The sequence below is a fragment of the Anomaloglossus baeobatrachus genome, chromosome 3, assembly GCF_048569485.1.
Source record: "Anomaloglossus baeobatrachus isolate aAnoBae1 chromosome 3, aAnoBae1.hap1, whole genome shotgun sequence".
NCBI lineage: Eukaryota > Metazoa > Chordata > Amphibia > Anura > Aromobatidae > Anomaloglossus > Anomaloglossus baeobatrachus.
The window spans coordinates 597,794,407-597,806,551 of record NC_134355.1 but is presented as its reverse complement, the minus strand read 5'-3'; positions in this window follow the sequence as shown (position 1 = coordinate 597,806,551).

Here is a 12,145-nt window from a genome sequence, read left to right as displayed (position 1 = left end):
TACATTATTAGATGACCATATTATAGATGTGTTTAGTTCTATTTTGTATTTTTCTTTCCTCAATATCAATCAATTGTTTATACATTTTTAATTGTGAAATTCAGGTCTATATTTTTGTGTTGTCTTTTGATTTTTTAAAATGTTTATTTTTCCATATATGTGTACCACAAATATTTTCTAGTTAACTGTGCCCGTCTCTTTTTACCACTAAGATGGTGTCTCTCTGTGGCATGTTCCATTTTGAGCATCTGTGCGGCCTTCTGTATACGGATGTGACATCTATGTGTTACCTGTATGAAATCCGAGTACTAGCCAATTAAATAAATATTTAATTGAATCAAGCAACATGGATCCCCCCCCCCATTTTTGATAACCACCAAAGGTAAATTAGACAGCTGGGGGTTGACATCAGACTGGGAAGGTCGATAAATCTTGGGCCCTTCCCAACCTCAAAATAACAGCCCGCAACCAACCCAAAAGTGGTGCAAAACATTAGACATGCCAATTCTGACGCTTTAGTGTGTCTCTTTCCGATTGCCCTTGTGCCTTGCCAATCAGAGTAATAGTTTATGGTGTTCATATGAGCTGTGTACTGTCAACTGGCATCAAGCCCAGGGGTTTGTAATGGAGAGGTGTCTATCAAACAACTAACCTAACCTATTAACCTTACTAACCTAGTACACTTTCCCTCGCTTACCATTTTGAAAAAAAAGAAAAAAAAAAAAGTAACTCCACCATAGGCCAGGGGATCCACCATATTCCACCACACCTGTCTTATTCCAAAAAAGATATCTGAAAAAAAAAACAGAAACAAGAAAAATAAAACAAGACACCTACCCTTGTTCACCACATTATTCAGAAGAAATAAAAAAAAATAAAAAAATTCCCAGCCTCTCCGACGTAGTCCAGGGAGGATTCTGACGTACAAAGTCTATGAAGCATTGTTTTGACACTCCATAGACTTTTCTTACTGGCACTTCATGGTCATACTGAACTGCGTAAGGCCCAGGTCCAAGCAATGGGAAAGCACCACACCCTTCTTATACCTTCAGTGGTCTGCTGAACTTTGCCAGATATAGCCTTAGGTTAGTTTTGTACTGCTGCTCCTCTGGTTCAGATTCCTTGCTACCCTTGCATCATTATTCCCCATTTTTTTACCTCAGCCTAATTACTTACTATTCTCATACCTGCTGTTTTGTACCATACTGGCATCTCTGTTTTTACCTTGGCCTGATTTACTTACTATTTTCTTATCTGCTGTTTTTGCCCTTTTTGTACTTCCTGGTTTTGACCCTGTCTGGCAACTATTTCTCTCTCGACTGCAGCCTTTCCATAGCCAGCAATCTCCTGGACCCTGCAATAATTCCAGATCACTGTATAGAAGTTAAAGGGTTTCAGAGTTTCTCGAGATCCTGCTTTGTGGGGGACTTGTGCTTAGTCTTTCTGTGCCTTTGGCCCCGGACAGACATCACAACAACTGATATCAACCCCATTATCCATTACTCCAATTGCTAACGCACCAGGGCCATTGGGAAGAGCCGTGGCGAAGTGCTAGAATTGGCGCATCTAATGTGATACGCCACTTCTGGGGCAGCTGCGGGAAATGCCAGATATATCAAAATCTAAGATTAATTAACTGAATAGTAAATGGCGTAGCAGCAAAAAAATGCCAAACGACAAAATTACATTTTTTGATTGTTGCAAATTTTGAGCAAAATGCAATAACAGGCAATCAAAATGTAGGATCTGCGCAAAAATGGTACCGTTAAAAATATCACCTTGAAACGCAAAAAATAAACCATAACTGAGCTTCATATCCCAAAAAACGAGAACTGTACGGGTCATGGAAAACAGCTAAAAAGGTGTGCTACTTTTTTTGGACAAACTTCAGAATTTTTTTCACCCCTTAGATAAAAGTAAACCTCTACATGTTTGGTATCTACAAACTTATACCGACCTAAGGCATCAAAACAACACATCACTTTTACCATATAGTGAACACGGTGAATAAAATACCCCCAAAACAATCATGCAATTGGAATTTTTTTGCAATTTTTCCGCACTTGGAATTTGTTTACCGATTTCAGTACAGTATATGGTAAAAATCATGGTTTCCTTTAAAAGTACAACTAGTCCTGCAAGCAAGCCTTCATTTGGCAATGAACAAAACAAAGAGAAGGAAGGAGGGGAGCAAAAAACAAAAATAAAAATGGAAAATCGCCCGGTCATGGAGGGTTTAATTCTGGTCCATGTCACAAGGACAGCACACGGATGTCACCTGGACACATGGATGTCATCCAAGTGCCGTACAGTTTTTTCACAGACTTATAGATTTCTATTTGCCTTTGTCATTTATATTGACGCTAAAATACGAACACATTCAATCTTCTCCCACCAGTTATACATTTCGTCACTAAATCATTCATACCATGCATATTGACAAATAAACTTCCACTCTCTACATTACGTTATACTTGGAGTTGTTTCTAACGATATGTAAGATCTGTTGCTACAATAATTCTTGACACAACTATGACCTCCGAATTAATTAATTAATTTATTTAGTCACATTTATGCTCCTTTTGTAAGATTTGAATGTTGAAACAATATATTGGAGAACCTATGATACGCAGGGAACACCTACATAATGTGTGATTCATGAAGATTAAATTAAATGCTTAGAGGAAAGAGGAAGCAAGAGGTTGCTAAGGATTATGAAGACTAGTATTATGCTCATTTTGAGTGAAAAGGAACCTAAGAAAGATAAAGGGAAGAATGGGAGGCAGCATCTTAGGTTAGCAACAGTGTTTCCAAATATTTGTCTTTTCTCTTGCCTGATTAGGCTGTATAATCTATGGGCACAATATGTTCATTTTCTCTTGATGTCCTGATGAAGGAGATCTCTGAAACGTAGACCTGTACAAGAATAAAAGAGATGAATTAATTAACTTTGCATCTTGGTGTTAGCGCGGCATAAACTCGACTTTCCTCCACATTCCACGTACAGTCTAAGGTCATTAGCAGAATGGAGGGCAGGGGTGGCGTGAAAGACAGAGATGAGGGTGTAGATGTAGAGTGGTAGAGAAGTGTGGAGAGCTTTGTGGGTTAGAGTGATAAGTTTATATCGGACTCTATAGCAGATGGGCAACCAGTGCAATGACTGGCACAGAGCGGAGGTATCAGTGAAAAGGTTGGAGAGGAAAATGATCCTGGTTGCGGCATTCAGGTTGGATTGGAGAAGGGAGAGTTTAGTAATAGGAAGACCAACTAGTAGAGAGTTGCAGTAATCCAGGCGAGAATGAATACAAGGGAGTGACATGATCGAGCGAGTGATCGGATGTGAGGAGTGAAAGAGATATCCGAGTCAAATATAACCCCAAGACAGTGGGCATAATGGTAGAACCACACACAGAAATTATAATATTGGGTTTAGGAAGGTTAGGAGTGGAAGGAAACATGAGAAGTTCAGTTTTTGACAGATTCAGTTTTGGATAGAAGAGGGACATTTTGTTGGAGACAGTGGACAGACAATCACTGGTATTTTGTAATAATGCAAGGGTGATGTCAGGAGGTGCATTGTATAACTGGTTATCATCAGCATACAGATGGTACTGGAAAAAAAATCTGCTGATGGTTTTCCAATAGTGGCAGTGAATAGACAGAAGAGAAGGGGACCTAGGACTGAACCCTGAGGAACCCCAACAGTAAAGGGAAGAGAAGAGGAAGAGGAGCCGGAAAAAGGATACAGTGAAGGAGAGGTCAGAGATATGGGAGGAGAACCAAAAGAGAACGGTGTGATACACGGTGTCGAATATAGCAGAGAGATCCAGGAGCATCAGCAAGGAGTAGTGACCATTAGATTTAGCTGTTAGTAGATCATTGGATACTTTAGTAAGAGCAGTTTTAGTGGAATGTAAGGTCGAGAAGAGAATTATCTGACAGATAGTGGATTAGACAGGAGTGGACCAAGTGTTCTAGAAATTTGGAGATGAATGGGATATTAGAGACAGGTCTATAGTTAGCAGCGCAGTTTTGGTCCAGGGATGGTTTCTAAAGAAATGGGTGTATGCTGGCATGTTTGTGTCGTGGACGGTGGGACGCTGCGCTCGCTAACGCTCGGGTCCGGCGCTGCTGCTGCTGCTCGGTGGCTCGAGCGGTGGGCCGGATCCGGGGACACGAATGGCGCTCTTCGCCCGTGAGTGAAAAGGGGGTGGTTTGTTTGGGGATTTAGTCCGTGACGCCACCCACGGGTTGTGGTGAAGATGGGCACCACCGCTGCTGGTGACGGGGATGCCGGGAGCGATGGTAGGGAGCAGCCGGGATGTTGTTTTCCCCCTCCGTGGGTAGGGGTTGGTGGTCCCGGGGCCCGGTGGTATGACGGGGAGGCAGGGTTGGTGAGGTGCAGGGACAGCGCGGCGCGGTGCCGGACGGCACTGGTGTACTCACTCAGACAATCACTGACAAAGTCTCTGGTAAACCAAAACGGCCGGATGGACGGGTTCCGCAGCCGGCTGCAGTGTTGTTGTGCTCTCCCCGGACAGCTGATGGTGGCTGTCTTTCCCTGCACCTGTGAAGATGTTCTTGACTCCTGTGGTTGCCCACCGGTAGTCCGCTCCCCGGCGTATAGGTGCCGTAGGAGCCCGTTTTGCCTGCAGGCGCTGGCCCTTGGATCTCTAGCCTGTGGCGGTGGCTGTATATCCTCTCTGGGTGGACGGTTGCCTTCAATCGGGACTTGGTTGTTAAGAAACCCCTGGGGTTACTGTCACATTCGGATTTGACTATTGACGGCGGCTCCAAGCCTGGTCGGGGTCCGATGGCCCTGCCTGTGTGCTTAGCTTCACTCCGTTCCCCGGTCCGGTACCGGCGGGCCGACGCCCGACCCCGGTCCTTACGGCTCTGCGGAGTTCCACCAACTCCTGCAGACGGCCACCACCGTCTACCAACCTTGCTGTCAGTGCCTGGGCTCCGACCCAGACAGCTCAAGTGTTTACTCCTCTCACTTCCACCTCCAACACTAAACTGACACTTTTCCCGCCTCCAGGTCTGTGAACTCCTCGGTGGGTGGGGCCAACCGCCTGGCTCCGCCCCACGTGGTGTGGACATCAGACCCTGGAGGGAGGCAACAAGGGTTTTTGTCTGACTGTTGTAACTGCCTAGGGTGGGGGGTGTGTGTATGTTGGTATTTATGTGACTACCTGGCTAGTCCAGGGCTTCACACTCCCCCTTGGTAAAATGCAGACCGTCCGCGGGCTGCCCGTCCATCACCGGTTTTATTTTTCAAACTGTAAAAATATAAATAACATGGGAAAAACGGTAAAACATGAAAAATAAGCATACTTTAGGTCCTCTTAAACGTTACAACACACATAAACATTTTTAATGACGGACGGACGGATGTCTTCCGCTCTCCCACCCAAGCAACCTAGCCCTGATGCTGCCCTTAAGAAGTGGGCAGCACCCCTTTACCCCAGTCCAGGTTCAGGCTGCCCGAGCGGGAACGGGTACGGTAACTCGCACCCGACTGTCACTTCAGGGGACCTCACGTCCAAGGGAGAACCCCTGACCCACGGAGGATCGCCATCGGTTACGGTAGTGGCGGGCCTGGGCCATCACTTTCCTCCAGGCCCATCCTCCAAATCAGCCTCTCCAGAGGCGGCAACGGTATCCATCCAACAACATTATTTACAAACCCACAAGTTCGTGGGTGGCCTGCAAGTTCTCGGCCATGTCCATGAGGAGTTTCTCATGTGGGTATGGGGAGTTAACTTAACAAAAGGGGCAACTCTAGTCCCAACGGTGATGGTTCTCTTCTCGGACGGTAATCTGGTGATTTTTCAGATTGATTAATTTTCATTCACTCACATCAGTAACAATCAACATACGGCACAGGGTCCCAATGGGGACAACTTTCTCCTTTTCGGACGGTTACTCCAGCTCCCCCTCCGATGCAGACCCGACCCCCGCCTCAAATATCTCCAATACACAGCAGGCGTGGTGGGAGAGAGACATCCGATATCCGTTCCCACCGCTCCGCGGGACATACATGGCTACCGGGGCGCTACCATCGAGAAGGCTTTCATCTGCTTCCTCTGAGCTGGAGACCGGTTCTGTGTCGGGCCCGGAATCACTACCATCCGTTTCCGCGCCGGGCGGGTTGCCGCCAGCCGCCGCGGCCTCCGGGTCTTCCTGCATCGGCACTTCAGGTTCTGCTGTCGCTGCAGGGGGCCGCAAGCCAGACGGACCAGCAGCGGCAGGGCACGCGGGCATTGGAGGAGGGGGCAGTATGGGGGCCAGGGGTAGACCGGGTCCCTCAGCCGTAGCGGCCGGTCCCTCAGGGACATAGGGGCGTGGGTCACTCACCAGCTCCTCCATCATGGCCTCCATCCCATACGCCCTGGCGACCGCAGCTAACTCCTCTACCTCCGCGGTCCACTGCTCCATCAGGAGGCGTATCTGGTTCCGGTGGTGCTGGCAGATCTCAACCGTTCGAGCTCTTATCCACGCCGGCTCCGGGAATTCAGTGCATTCGAATGGGGCAGACATGCTTGCTGGCAGGCTTCCAGAAACCGGATATCGATACGGAGTCCTGGAGTCCCCGCTTCTTTATACTCTCGGCTACATTAGGCAGGACGCCATCCGTCCCCCCTTGGTTCTCTTTAGCACCTCTCTCTTCGGGGGGGGGCTTCGCTTTTGCGCCTTCCCTGCTCAGGGAAGACGCTCGAGCGGGAAATCTTCGCGCCAAAGATGGCTGCGCTTCAAATTTTTCGGCCGGACGCCGCCGGCGGAGACTGCAAGGTGCACTTCTACCGATAGGTAGGTCGGTTCTATCCTGTTCGTGACGCCAAGTTGTCGCGGGTGGAGGGGACGCACTCGCCACGCTCGGGTCCGGGGCTTCTGCTGCTGCTGCTCGGTGGCTCGAGCGGTGGGCCGGACCCGGGGACTCGAGCAGCGCTCCTTGCCCGTGAGTGAAAAGGGATGGTTTGGGTTAGGGAGATTGTTCGTGACGCCACCCACGGGACGTGGTGATGATGGCACCACCGCTGCTGGTTACGGGGATCCCGGGAGAGATGGTAGGACGCAGCGAGGATGTTGTCCCCTCCGTGGGTAGGGGGTTGGTGATCCCGGGGCGTGGTGGTGTAACGGGGAGGCTGGATGGCTGGGGTGCAGGGTTGCAGGGACAGCGCGGCGTGGTGCCGGACGGCACTGGTGTACTCACTCAGACAATCAATGACAGAGTCTCTGGTAAACCAAAAACGGCCGGATGGATGTGAGGGAATACGGTCACTGGTGCAGGTAGAAGGGCAAGTAGATGTGAGTAGCCTGGTAACTTTTTCTGTGACTGGATCAAAGAGTGAAAGTGGGCTACATGAAGTGTAGCAGGGGAGAGTATGCATGATATTATAGTTGTATGTTTTAAGCATAAACTTATAATGGATGAAATCTTCAGCTAGACTGGAGTTCCTCCACAGACATTTAGAGCATATGCTAGGGCTGCCGTCATCTGTGCCGATTTGCTCTGTGTGTAGCAGGGGCAGCTTCATCCAGGGCATTTTGCAGTGTTTCATTATAATGTTTCAGAGCAGGGTCAGGATATGAGGGAGGAGATTGGGGCCAATGATGACTGCAAATTCTTCAGAAGTTTCTGGGTGTTAATGCTGCATATGTTCCTATAAGTGTTATAGTTGGTGGCGTCCTGGGTGGGTTGACAGTTCTTGACTTATAATGAAAGAAGGCTGTGGTCAGAGAGTAGGAGAGATTAGTGAAATCATGTACTGAGCAGAGACGGGAGAAGACCGGGTCCAGCATATTCCTGTCTACATGTGTATGAGAGTTAATAAGTTGTGAAAGTCCAAGAGAGAAGGTTAGTGATAAAAGATGAGCAGCCGATGGGGAGAGGGGATTATCAATAGGGATGTTAAAGTTCCCCATGACGAGAGTAGGGCGGTCAAAGGCTAGAAAGTGTGGAGGCCAAGTGGCAAAATGATCCAGGAACTGACGGGGGTTGGGGGGAGCCTAGAGGGTGATACACAACTGCCACTTGCAGGTAGAAGAGCTTGTAAAGTCTCACAGTCTGGACCTCAAAAGAAGGGAAGATAAGTGAGGAGACAGGAGGGATGACCTGAAAAGTGCAATTTATTTAAAGCAGCAGACCAACACCTCCACCTGGTCTGTTCTTAAGTTTAGGGGTATGAAAAATTGAAGGTCACCATACAAGAGAGCAGCATTGGCAGTGGTGTCTGACTGCTGGATCTAGGTCTCAGTAAGAGCCAAGAGGTTAAGGCTATGTTCACACACTGCATAGTTTCTTAGCCACAAAGATGCAGCATTTTTTACCCCAAAAAACGCCCTGGCGGCAAAAACACATAATAAACGCATGCGTTTTTGACGCGTTTTTGACACATTTTGCACAATGCGTTTTTTAAGTCAAATCTATAGGCTGCAAGAGCTCAAAAATGCAGGCAAAAAAAGCAAAAAAGAATTGACATGCTGCATCTTCAAAAACGCAGCCAAGAGGCAGCCGAAAAAAAGATGCACTGTGTAGACAGCAAAATAGAAATCTCATAGACTTTGCTGGGAGAGGGAAAGCATGCATTTAGGTGCATCTTTCTGACCTCAAAAAAGCACAAAAAAACGTAGTAAAAGATGCAGTGTGTAAACATAGCCCAAGGGAATTGGAAAGGAAAAAGTTATGGATGAAAGAGAGTTTGTTACATGCTGATCGTGGGTACCAAAGGGCACAGTTAAAGGAGACAGACTGCATGCAAGGAAAATAAATGAGATTTATGGGGTTTCTCAATGTAGCAGGGAAGGAGTTGAACTTCCTATTATAAGAAGGGCCTGGATAAGGTGCAATATCTCCTGCTACAAGGAGAAGGAGAATAGAAAGCGTGAGCATGTGGTTAAGATATTTATGATAGTGTCCCTTATGTTGCATGGTTGGAGTGAATGCATCTGGATGGTTTAAAATTTTGAAAAGAGCATGAAAGCAGTATATAGGAGACGGGAGGAGAAGGACTGATATACTGTAGATGGAGTGCACAGAGCGTCTGAAAAAGCTGTAGATATGAGGGATTGAATCAGCTAGAAAATAAATGATACAAATACATATGGTGAAAACATTTTGCAGCACAAATGATCTAGACGCAAGTTTGTTTGATTGTCTGGCATGACTTCACTGTCTCCTGCCCTGTCTAACTGCCATGTTTAACTGCAGGGCACTTATAAAAGTCGGCAATTGGAGAAAATCTGCACAAATGCCCCCTGTACAAATGCATCCCCTTAGTTGGGTCTAAGTACATAGGGAGGTTTGTGCTTAGATCTTGGTCATTTTGTCTTGTTAATCAATCAATCAATCAGCTAACTTTAGACAACAGGAAGAGTTGTAGAGACAGCAAACATGCTTGCATGCTAACATGGATCATAAAACCCTTGAACAAGCGAGACAAGATTCCAGCATACAAGAACGAACTCAGTAAGATGAGAAGAATATATACTATTTCTAGAAACAGAAAGTGGAGTTACGACGTTCCCCGCACTCCTCAGTATAGTGTCCCCCATAGTCCCCAGGTATGATGCCCCAGTACAATATCCCCCACATGCCCCTATATGTTGCTCTTCACAAGCTTTAAGGTATAACATCCCCTACACACCCAGGTATAATGTCCTGCACATGCCCCAGTATAATGTGCTGCACATGGCCCAGGTACAATAGCCTCTATTTAGCGGCAAAATAATTTAAGGAAAAATACAAAAGCATCTTATACTCACTTAAATCATGTTCTGCTTCCAGTACAGCCTTCATCTCCTATTTTATCCTAGATAGCAGTGAGTGCTAGATGACACGATTATGTTAGTGCATCGTGCTGTCCAACATCCACTACGTGCATCATCTCCAACAGGGCTCGGGGTAAAAGTAGCCTGCATTTTGCGAGTGTTCCCAACAGGGCAGGGAGCTAATTATAGTTCCTCTGCTCCATCTACGCCTCTTTCACACGTACGTGCCTCCGGTACGTGTTTGGCAGTTTTCTCACGTACCGGAGACACGTACACACGTAGACCTAGGTATTCCTATGGTTTTGGACACAAGTAAGTATTTGCGTACGGAAGGTGTGTCCGTTCCCTTCTTACGTGTGTCCGTGTGTTTCTCACGACAACATGTCCGTTTTCTCTCCTGCATCATGGGTGTCACACGGAACGCAAACGTGTCACACGTAATGCAAACGGACCACACGGATGTGTTCCATGTGACACGCACCGGAGAGAAGACATGTGTCTGTGAGAAAAAAAAAACAAACCTTTACTCACCTTCTCCAGCCCTGCAGTCTCTGCCGCTGCTGTCACTTGCTGCCGACCGCCGCTCATTATGCTAATTGAATATTTACTTCACTGCGGCCGGTAGCAGAGGCAGCGGGGAGTCGGCAGGACCGGAGACCGAAGATCAGCACCACGGACAGTGACGCCAGGGACAGGTGAGGAGAAAGTTCCCGCTCTCTGTGTGTTATCACGGATAACACACGGAGAACACACGTGTGCCATACATATCGGTTACGATATCGCAGCATGTAAAGCGGCCTTTAGACTGAAATTTTAAGCCATTTGAGAACCAATATGAGAATTTAGTGGCTCTCACAGGTTCTTCATCTCTCATCATTCACAGCAGGGAGCTGACTCTGTCTCAGATCATTCACGAACAATACATCGCTACTGTGGTCGCCAGTGACCTACAACATCTTAGCTGTATGTCATGTCATGCCTTCAATGTGAATCTACAATTTTCAGAGTCATGAAAATAAAGAAAACTGAATGAGAAGGTGTGTCCAAACGTTTGGTCTGTACTGTGTGTGTATATATATATATATATATATATATATATATATATATATACTGCCCTGTTGTATACTATCTCCCATACACACACACACACACACATATTGCCCAACTCTATATAATATCCTCCTGGTGTGTATGTCCTCCTCCTCGTATATATATGTCCCGTTCTTGGTATATATGTCCCCATCCTGGGCCCTTCCCAGTGCGTTGTCCCCATCCTTGTTTATTGTCCCCTTCCTAGCATATATGTCCTCCTCCTGGTATATATGTCCCAATCCTGGTTTATTCATCACCTCCTAGTATATATCCCATCCTTGGCCCCTCCTGGTTAGTGTATTCCCCCCGGGTCACGTTCTGGCATTCTAGAACAACTATTAAGAGGAGACTTTGTGCAGCAGGCCTTCATGGTAAAATAGTTGCTAGGAAACCACTGCTAAGGACAGGCAACAAGCAGAAGAGACTTGTTTGGGCTAAAGAACACATGGAATGGACATTAGACCAGTGGAAATCTGTGTTTTGGTCTGATGAGTCCAAATTTGAGATCTTTGAATCCAACCACCGTGTCTTTGTAGAAAAGGTGAATGGATGGACTCTACATGGCTGCTTCCCACCATGAAGCATGGAGGAGGAGGTGTGATGGTGTGGGGGTGCTTTGCTGGTGACACTGTTGGGGATTTATTCAAAATTGAAGGCATACAGAACCAGCATGCCTACCACAGCATATTGCAGAGGCGTGCTATTTCATCCGGTTTGCGTTTAGTTGGACCATCATTTATTTTTCAACAGTACAATGACCCCAAACACACCTCCAGGCTGTGTAAGGGCTATTTGAGTAAGAAGAAGAGTGATGGGGTGCTACGCCAGATGACCTGGTCTCCACAGTCACCAGACCTGAACCCAATCAAGATGGTTTTGGGGTGATCTGGACCGCAGAGTGAAGGCAAAAGGGCCAACAAGTGCTAAGCATCTCTGGGAACTCCTTCAAGACTGTTGGAAAACCATTTCCGATGACTACCTCTTGAAGCTCATCAAGAGAATGCCAAGAGTGTGCAAAGTAGTAATGAAAGCAAAAAGTGGCTACTTTGAAGAACCTAGAATATAAGATGTGGCGCCCTGGACAAGCCAGGACGTCACAGGTACTACAACAACACACCCCACACCCCGGCTAGGCACACCGAAGTCAAACACAAATCCTTGTTGCCTCCCTCCAGGGGCTGATGTCCAGACCAGGGGGTGGGCCAGGCGGTTGGCCCTGCCCACTGAGGAATTCACAGTCCTAGAGGCGGGAGAAGGAGTCAGATCAGTTAGGGAGTTG